A 10,296-nucleotide genomic window follows, 5' to 3' on the forward strand; every position below is an offset into this window, starting at 1 on the left:
TTGAAACCATAATTTTATATAATAGTATTGCTCTAGTAATTATTAAACCAAGAGCCTAATTGTAAGTTTGTTTACTGTAAACTTTTTTATTCTTTTAAAAAAGTGAGCTTAAGCTGATAAGCACACCGCCGTAGATAAATGCGAGCTGCTGCTACTCTTGAACTAAGAAAAGATTTTGTAAAATGTGTTAAAGATGTAATACAATTTACCAAAAAAACTAACATATCGATGAACATGCTAGGATAATCGAAGGATCTGAAAAAAAATTAGAACCACCAATGATTTGATGGGCCGTAGATAATTATTTTAAACTTAAAAAGTTCGATTTTCTGAACTTAATTAATACTAAGTTTAAATAGTTGAACTCTGTTTAAAGCTTATCGGATACAGAGTTTTTTCATATTAAATCCAGATCTAAAATGGCAATATCCAGCTGGAAGATCACTAATTTTTACATTTAAAGTTTCGATACTAAGAATCTATCATATACAATGTTGTTTATTAATTCTATTTATTATAAAACATACATAGCAGTACAGTATCTTTTCAACAGCTTTATAATAGTACCATAAATTTATACTTAAAAATGGAAGAAAAAACTTGTACATTCAAAAACCTAGAAAAGTTTTTCTAAAAACATATGACAACTCTGTTGGACATCGATGTGAAAATTTTATTATTTTCGCTTCGATAGTCCAAAAGTCGAGTTTATAAGTAATTTCATATTTAAATCCTTTTCTTTTACTACTAATTTTTAAAATGATTAAAACACTTTGGTTTTTAAAAACATTGTTTCGAAAAATAATAACAACCGCTAGTTGACGCATTTTTGCCTTGTAGAATTAACTACCGATCACACCGGGTTTCATGCTTTAATCAGCATGTTACATCATGCAACCATGTCTTGACCAGGCGATTGTTATGTAAGAAAGACGTATATAAACAGCAGAGCAAACGAGAAAGCAGATCATTTGGATTTCGACGTTAACAAGAAGCACCACTACGCCAGTTTGAAGCGTAAGCCGCCATCTTGGAAAAATAGCTGAACTCATGAAAAACTTTCTCTTGGCGCTGTGAGTGTAAATCGCCATCTTGGAAAATCTAGATGATTTCTGGTGAAACATTCTTACTCAAGTATTTGTTTGTTTGTCTGAAACATTTACTTTGTACTTAACTTCATAACTTCGTAGTTTTTATATCTTGTTCTATATACATTTTGTATAATATTTTAGCAACGTCGACGGGGCGTACAACTTGATTTAAGTTGTTAACGTGCCATACTCATAAGCCTACGCATACTGTAGCAGACAAGCAGCAACAACTTCCAGTTTGGATCATTTTGAACATTGAACTCGACCCATAAGCCCACGCATTCGGTGGCATAAACTTATTACTTTATTTCTAATTTTCTTTATTTGAATGTTATATCTTTTTATCTTGCGCGCTCTACATCCACTGTCAACGAGGAAGTATAAGTCCTTACTTTCTGAACCAGTAAACTGTACGAGCAACCATTTGTTAGAGCTCAACTAGAATTGTGAACTGCAAGAAGTCTTCTCATATAATAACTTTTATTATCGTTCTTTGATTGTATTGTATAATAAAGCATATAGATACTTGTTAGTCTATATTTAAACTTAAACTATAAGTAGAATGAGAAGGGTATTAGCTCTTACACCCTCTTGCACTCGGTCGCAGACCGAGGTAGTAACTAAAGATAAAGATGGCCCTGAAGCTACTGCTAATCTGGCTCCTGTCGAAACTGCCGAACCTGTTACAGAGGCGGTTTCCCACAAAGCTAGAAACCGCAGTAGTTCGGAGTACATCAACTCTCTTATATTAAAAAAAATTGCAATACCAAAAAGTTAAAAATAAAGATTGAAAACGCAGGTTAGTAATATGCATTATTTACAAACAATTTTTTAGCGTGTTTAAAGTAGACAAAAAATTCAAAATAAAAAGAGTATTGCTTTACCGTTTGATGTAATTTGAGTGGCAACGGGTCTAAATCGCACGAGCTTACTAAAATGCACAAGGGGAATAAATTGCACGAGGGGACTAAATTGAACTAGGTAACACAATTACACTAAGACGTTTTTGCACGATAGTAAATAAATACAGAAAAAAAAAAGTTACTGACCGAGGGTAAGCTTTAGGGGTAACAGTGATAGTAAACATAAAAATAACTTATTAAAAATATTATTTAAAATCTTATTGAAAAAAAAGCTACCGACCGAGGGTTAGGGGTAACAGTGATAGTTATAAAAAAAAAGTTTTTTTAAATAAATAATAACTTATCGACCGAGGGTTAGGGGTAACAGTGATTGTAAAAATAAAAAACTAAAAATTAATACAAAAAAAATCCGTTCAAAATTGTCTGCTCGTTCAAAAGTATCTTCGTGCAATTTTGTCCTCTCGTGCAATTTAGACAGCTACCTAATTTGAGTACTTGAATTAGGTTTTTGTTTCTTGATTAGTATAGATTCCAGGCTCTGTAAAATTTGTATTGTTATAAAACCCCAAAACTGTGGTACCACATCTGAGTTTTGGCCAATAAAATAAGGATCATATTTTACACTTATTTTAAATTGCTTCAGACATACTTCTGATATAGAATGATAGCTTCTTTCAAATGAAATCTTCAATATTTTTTTCAGATAAAATTAGTAGGGAATAGCAAGTTATAAGTACAAGTTAATTAAGAAATACTAATTTGAAGATAGTTGGCTTTTGGTTGACTGTTAAGAGAAAAAATATTTTTTCAAAAGAATCATTAATCTTTGATTACTAAGTTTCCTACTTTTGTATACATCATAATGTAAAAACAAATAACTTGGTAGAAGTGAAAACTCACAAAGATTTTTTTTTACTCTACTATCTTTTATTATACCATATGTATTCGATGACCGGTGGTATTTATGAACACTGTCCTTGGACCACATTTTAAGACTAAATAACTCGTGTATATCTATATAAAAATATGAACTATTTCGAAGAGCGCGTTACGTACACTGAAATCAATAAAAAGCTGTATACAATCAAAATAGTTAATCCTTAATTGATTTAACTAAACGTAAAAGAGAAAATTAGTAGGTTCAGCCAACATAGCTTTAGTTTTTATAAACAAGTTTATTACATAAACAAAAACTAAAGAATGAAAGTGATAATAATATTTTTAGAAAAGATTATAATTAAAAAAAATTTGTTTCAGAGCTGAAAGTAAAAAAGATCTTTAGTAAAGCACATCTGTACTACTAACAAAGCTTCAACTACTAACATTCTTGGTTGTCTGATAACACGTTTTAATATATCTATATAACAGTAGTAAGTTGAAGTTTCGCAGATATTCAAAATCAGATATTCGCACTTTGAAAAGATATTCGCTATAAACAAGTTTTCGTAAAAAATTAAGGGAGCTTACAATTCTTGTTTAATATAGACAAAAAACATCTTAAACGACTCGTCTGGCTTTTTATACATTACATTTTTGGTTAAGATTAAATAAAATCATCAAAAAATATATATTTTTTGACCTCAAAGTTCAACTAATTTTTTTCTTGTTTATTCTTTATAAAACAACTAAGTTTCGTAAAAAAATTAATGGAGCTTACAATTCTTATTCAATATAGACAAAAAACATCTTAAACGATTTGCCTTGCTTTGTAGATATTACATTTTTGGTTTAGATTGAATAAGAACAACAAAAACTTACTTTTTTCTGACTTTAAACTTAGACTATTATTTTTCTTGTTTATTCTTTATAAAACAACTAAGTTTCGTAAAAAGTTAATGGAGCTTACAATTCTTATTAAACTTAGGCAAAAAACATCTTAAACGATTCGTCTTACTTTGTAGATATTAAATTTTTGGTCTAGATTAAATAAAATATTCTTTCTAATTTTAAAATGTTTAAATTTTCTTTAATTAAACAACTAAGTTTCTTTTAGCTTACAATTCTTTTCATTTTAAATAAAAAACATCTTAAACGACTCGTTATTTTATTTATGACGTTTTTGGTTTAGATTAAAATATTGCAACGAAATAATAAATATTTTAATGAAACTTAAAGAATTTTATTATTTTAATCAAAAAGATAAGAGTCTTTAAATCTCAACGATACACTTCGTGTTCATTTTTCTTTTGCTGCTTCCTTCTTTAATTCATCTGTTGATGAAATTGCATAAAACTAATTATTAGAATTTTATTTTAGTTTATTTTATGCTAAAATACTTTTTCAACTGTTACAAACCTTCAGCTGCTAAAATAGAAATTTCAATTTTTACTCTTTTTTTATCCGATTTGTTCTCTGTATTGCTAAATTTTATAGTTTCATTTGGTTTTGTTGGAAACACTTTCAGTATCTCTTTAGCCATATGCATAGAATTTAATAAAATATTGAAATTAAATTGAAGTTTGAGCATTTTATGGTTTACTTAAAGTTTACACTTTTTAACCTCAACTATATGAATTCCACAACTTTTCCCGTCCATTTGTTGCTCATGCTGAATATAACCTTCTTCCCAATCATTTAACCATTCAATGCTTCAATAATTTTTTTTTTTAAATAGCGCTAAAAATATATAAAACTGTTAAAAAATTAATTCTTTATGATTAAAATACTTAAGATACAAAGAGCTTTACTTCAGTTTTTCGGAGGCTTTTTTTGTGTTTCAAAGTTGATCAGACTCTCTTGTTATTAAGGGATCCAAAATGTAGACATTTTAACATTTAAATACTGATAAAAAAAGGTTTTTACATTTAGAACTGTATACAAATATTTGTACAAAACTGTTTACTTACAGTCTCCAGTGTTTGTCATTTACTTGAAAAAATGACAATATTGCCTCATGCATGTAGAGTTTATCTGTAACTTTATGAATGTCTAAAGTTGAAGATTTACATTTTTTACTTTACTTTTAAATAATTTCTTACATCAGTTATAAATTTAAGTTGATTTTTATCAAAAGGAAGATCTAAATAGATATTAAATTTTTGTGTTTTATTGCTCCATATATTTTGTCTAAGTTTATTAAGAATTGTAAGCTCCATTATTTTTTTACGAAACTTAGTTGCTTTATAAAGAATAAACAAGAAAAAAAAATTGAAGTTTGAGGTCAAAAAAAAAACAGTTTTTTGTTGTTCCTGTTCAATCTAAACCAAAAATGTAATATCTACAAAGCAAGACGAATCAGTTTATAAGACAAGTTTATAAGTTTATAGTTCAGTTTTATAGTTTATAAGCAAGACGAATACGTTTAAGATGTTTTTTGTCTATATTGAATAAGAATTGTATACTCCATTAATTTTTTACGAAACTTAGTTGTTTTATAAAGAATAAACAAGAAATAATAAGTTTTTTGTTGTTCTTATTCTATCTAAACCAAAAATGCAATATCTACAAAGAAAGTTTGATGATTTATCAATAATTCTTATCTCGGTAACAAAGGGCTACATTAGGGTCATTAAGCGGTAGAGACGTTCACTTTTTCATTTTTCAAGTGTATAAAAACAACCGCTTTGATAGAACACCTAAAGCAGACATAAAATTGCGGAAAAACTACAGTACCTCGTTCGACTTTCAAAGAATTGTTTGAACAGCTTTTTTTCCGGTGCATAACTTACTAAAAATATATAACAGAATGCATTTCATTATCTTTAAATTTATTTAAGTACTTTCAAGTAGGACTCGTCAGAAATTGTTTCCTACTGGATTGGAATGAATACAAATTGAAATAAAATTATACTGCAGTTTAAAGTTTTAAGATATAAAATGACGTAATAATCAAATGTTAAAAATTAAATAAGTGCAAAACAATGCTAAATAATGCTAAACAAATTTGGTATACTAATAAAACTCGGTAGAATTAAAACAATCTAAATAAAAAAGCGATAAGAATTTTAAATTAAAACTATGCTTAAAAATAAAGTTTAACAAGAAACTAATTACTTTAAAATTACTAATATAAGGATTTAAAAAAGTCTAGTTTGGTAAACGAACTTTTTCTGCTTACATAAACTGGGCCTTAAAGATTGAATACATAAGGCTTCCAGAATATGCAATTGAAAAGAGTTCTCCGCTCTCACTAAGACTGAAAAATTGTCCTTTTTATAATTTTTAACACACTCAGGATTGTCCAACAAATGTTGCCCAATCGCCGAGAAGTATTTTTTAGTTGGTTTCTCAGAACGGCCATCAAACCACTTTTTCAAGACTTTCGGAACATGTTGATCGATTCTTACATGAAACCTTTGAGATGTTTTTCCCACGTAGTCACTACCACAGTGACAATTAAGTTTATAGATGATGTTTGATGGCCGTTCTGAGAAACCAACTAAAAAATACTTCTCGGCGATTGGGCAACATTTGTTGGACAATCCTGAGTGTGTTAAAAATTATAAAAAGGACAATTTTTCAGTCTTAGTGAGAGCGGAGAACTCTTTTCAATTGCATATTCTGGAAGCCTTATGTATTCAATCTTTAAGGCCCAGTTTATGTAAGCAGAAAAAGTTCGTTTACCAAACTAGACTTTTTAAATCCTTATATTAGTAATTTTAAAGTAATTAGTTTCTTGTTAAACTTTATTTTTAAGCATAGTTTTAATTTAAGTTTTTATCGCTTTTTTATTTAGATTGTTTTAATTCTACCGAGTTTTATTAGTATACCAAATTTGTTTAGCATTAGCACTTATTTAATTTTTAACATTTGATTATTACGTCATTTTATATCTTAAAACTTCAAACTGCAGTATAATTTTATTTCAATTTGTATTCATTCCAATCCAGTAGGAAACAATTTCTGACGAGTCCTACTTGAAAGTACTTAAATAAATTTAAAGATAATGAAATGCATTCTGTTATATATTTTTAGAAAGAATTGTTTGTTCGCGTTAAAAACAGCGATTTTTGATTTGGTTATACATTGGTTTTTAATGTTTTTCAATAGTTAAATGTTTGCAACTATGTTATCTAACTAAGTAGCTGTTGTTACAACAATGAGAACATATTTTATGTAGTTGTTAAATTTATTATGTTTATATTAATTGTAATTTTAGCTCTGTTATAATTCCGGTTTAAGTATACTGCTTATTTTCTTAACGGCGTCTTCTTTTGCAGGACCTTTTTCTTACGACGGTCCTCTTTTTTGGCTTGCATACCCTCTTTTTGGGTTTGCGACGACGGCGGCAGGTCTTCCTTTTAGGCTTTTTTGCCTTCTTGCAAGACCTCCTCCTGCGTTTTTTGGTCTTCTTGCAGGATTTTTTTGCCTTCTTGCGTCTGCGGGTACGCCTCTTCTTCTTGGGCTTGCAGGAACGCCTTTTCTTCTTGGGCTTGCAGCGACGACGTCTGCGTTTGCAAACCTTCTTGGTCTTCTTGGAAGATTTCTTCTTACCGGCAGATGGGTCGACGATTTGGAAGCTTCCGTTGTTGTTCTTCTCAACGACTCCCTTGGCGCACAACTTCTTAAGAACTTTAGCAGCGACTTTTGAGGCTTTCTTTTCTTTCAAACCGGCTGATGCAGCCAAAGAAGAAACGATTTCCTTGCTTTTGCCAGCTGAGACGCTCAGGGTATCCCTGACAACGTTCTCGTAGTTGGCTTCTTGAGCTTGGGTTTGTTGCTTTGATCGAACCATGATGCTTCGCTTTTTTACTTAAATTTTTTCGTTTTTTGACATGACGTACCGGACTCGAACCATCTAAAGTTTGACATATAACCTGAAAAAGTTAAGTTTATAAGCATGAGTAGCAAAATAATTACACAAATAAAGTAACTTTTACGATTTCTATATAATGAAGATAAATATTTTTGTACAAATATTAATCTTGTATGTTTTTTGAACAGTTTTATCTTTGTGGAATATTTAAATTTTTATAATTGACTTACTATTATTTAAAAATTTATAAGTAATTTAAATTTGTTTCTCATAAACGGATATTTCGCAGTGAACTAACCATAAAAAACTATAAAAAAATAGCTAGTGGTAATTAATTAAAATTAAAGTTAATATATAATACCGATATGTATGAGAGTATGTTTTAAAAAAAGTGTATTTATGAGTTGGTTTTATATAACTTCTTTTAAAAATTTAACTATTTAACAAGGTGCACTGAAGATTAATTATGCTAAGAATTTTTTATAGACGCAATAACATTGACGTTTTAACAAATAACATCTAGTTAAGTGTTTTGTAAACTTTTGAAAAGCTGACAAAGTTGATAATGGAAGAAAAAGATTGTTTACACTTTTGAAATTGATACTTTTACTTTACATATGAAAATTGTATGTACAGGTAGAGAAAAAATGTTTCAAGAACTTATTAAAGGATTTAGTTTTAGTACTTTATTAAAGGCTCATGTTCCATAAATTATAGCAATTTACTAACTGTGTACACCAGGGTTTCCCAAACTGTGGATATCGGATTTCAGGGGGTGTTAGTTTATAAGTTGGAGAAAAAGCAATTAAGTAATAGTTAAGTACAGGGGTGATATCTTATAAATAAGGGAGATTTTTTATTCAATTTCTACCAATAGGGCGTGTAAGCATTAGATTCTTGTTCGCCGAATGATATAGAAAAAGAAGAGTTGTTTAATGTATCATAACATTCTACTTGAATAAGGCTATATTTAAGTAAATTAATATGTCTGAATTGGAAATAAAAAGTATCATTGAAAACTGCTAAGTTAGTAAAGCAACAAAGGAAAGTTTGCTACAACTAGGAAGAAAAAATGATGCAAAATTTCAATCAATGGAAAAAGAAATTCATAACTTGAAAAGTCAGTATGAAACTAAAATCAAGGAACTTGAAATCAGTATCCAGAATACACAAAAAACTCATGAGGAGGTCTACAAGAAACAAACTACAGAAAAGTCTCTTGATGACAAAATCAGTTCACTAAATGAAAGTTTTATGAAATTTAAAACAGAGTTCTGCAAAAAGTTTGATAATTTTGAAAAGAAACTTTCAATGTATGCAGAAGCATCAACAAACTCCTTTCAAAAACAACCAGACTTTATCAGTAACATTGACTGTAAATTGTCACTAGTAACACATCAAATAAATGCTGAACTGAAAAGAAATTGAAAGAAAAAAAAGCTTTAAATGTCATAGTATTTAATATTCCCGAAAACATTAGCAATACATCAGTTTATACGGTAGAAAATGCAAAAAATGACCTCAGTAAAATACAAAGTTCTCTAGGTTCCAACAAGATAGCTGAAACTGAATTAAATACATTATACCGTATTGGTATATACAACTGCAATAAAACGAGACCAATAATTTTGAAACTACTGACACAATCTAGCAGAAAACGACTATTGAGTCTAAGAAACCTTAAAATACAGCATCTGGGAAAACAAATTAGTATCTACATTAATATTGGTCGAACAAAATCAGAGATGGAACATTTTAGAAAATTGAGATTTGAACTAAAACAAAAACAAGCAGAAGCTGAAAGTAAAAATTTTAACATAAGATACCTTATAAAACAAAACAAAATAGTTGAAAGTACTCAACTGCCCTTTCGGTTTAACGCCCAGGATCTCTGGGCCTAATAAGTCAAGCTTCAACACTGACATGCACCTTAAGTCATCTAGTTTAATCTTTAATGGTTCTAATACAAAGGCCTCAGGCACAGTTTTTTCTAATAGTTTAACCTCTAGTAGAGATTTATTTTTAAATGTTTCATATACAAATGTAAGATCTATTTAAACAAGATAAGCTTCATTGAATGTTATATGTGTACACAAAATTTAGAGTTTTTTATAACTGAAACATAATTAAATTCAAATGTTATTGATTCAAATTTTCGTCCTCTAGGGTATAATATAATCCGTAATGACAGAATAGGCAGGGGAGGAGGCGTTGCTGTTATATTTAAAAACTTTTTAAAATTAATTGAAGTAAAAACTAATTTTGTTTCATCTGATGGTTTTGATTTTTTATGTTTTGATTTGATTCTTAAAGGACTCAAATTGAGATTTTTATGTGTCTACATCCCTCCAAGTTCCTCTAAATCTCTAGCTGTTGTTTCAAACATGATCGACTTAATCAGAAACCTTATTCCAAAACAGTCTCCTTTTTACATTTTAGGTGACTTTAATTTGCCAAATACAGACTGGAATATCCCAAGCACAACCTACAATGACTGTCACAAATGTTTTATTAAATTTTGTTCAGATAATCTCCTTACACAACTTATTGACTCACCTACCCATAAGAACGGTAACATCCTCGATTTACTGCTTTGTAATTATATGGCATTAGATAGAGTTAAGTTTCATTTGGTTGATTCACCTTT

Source organism: Thalia democratica, chromosome 1, assembly GCF_965202585.1.
Source record: "Thalia democratica chromosome 1, ktThaDemo2.hap1.1, whole genome shotgun sequence".
Lineage (NCBI taxonomy): Eukaryota > Metazoa > Chordata > Thaliacea > Salpida > Salpidae > Thalia > Thalia democratica.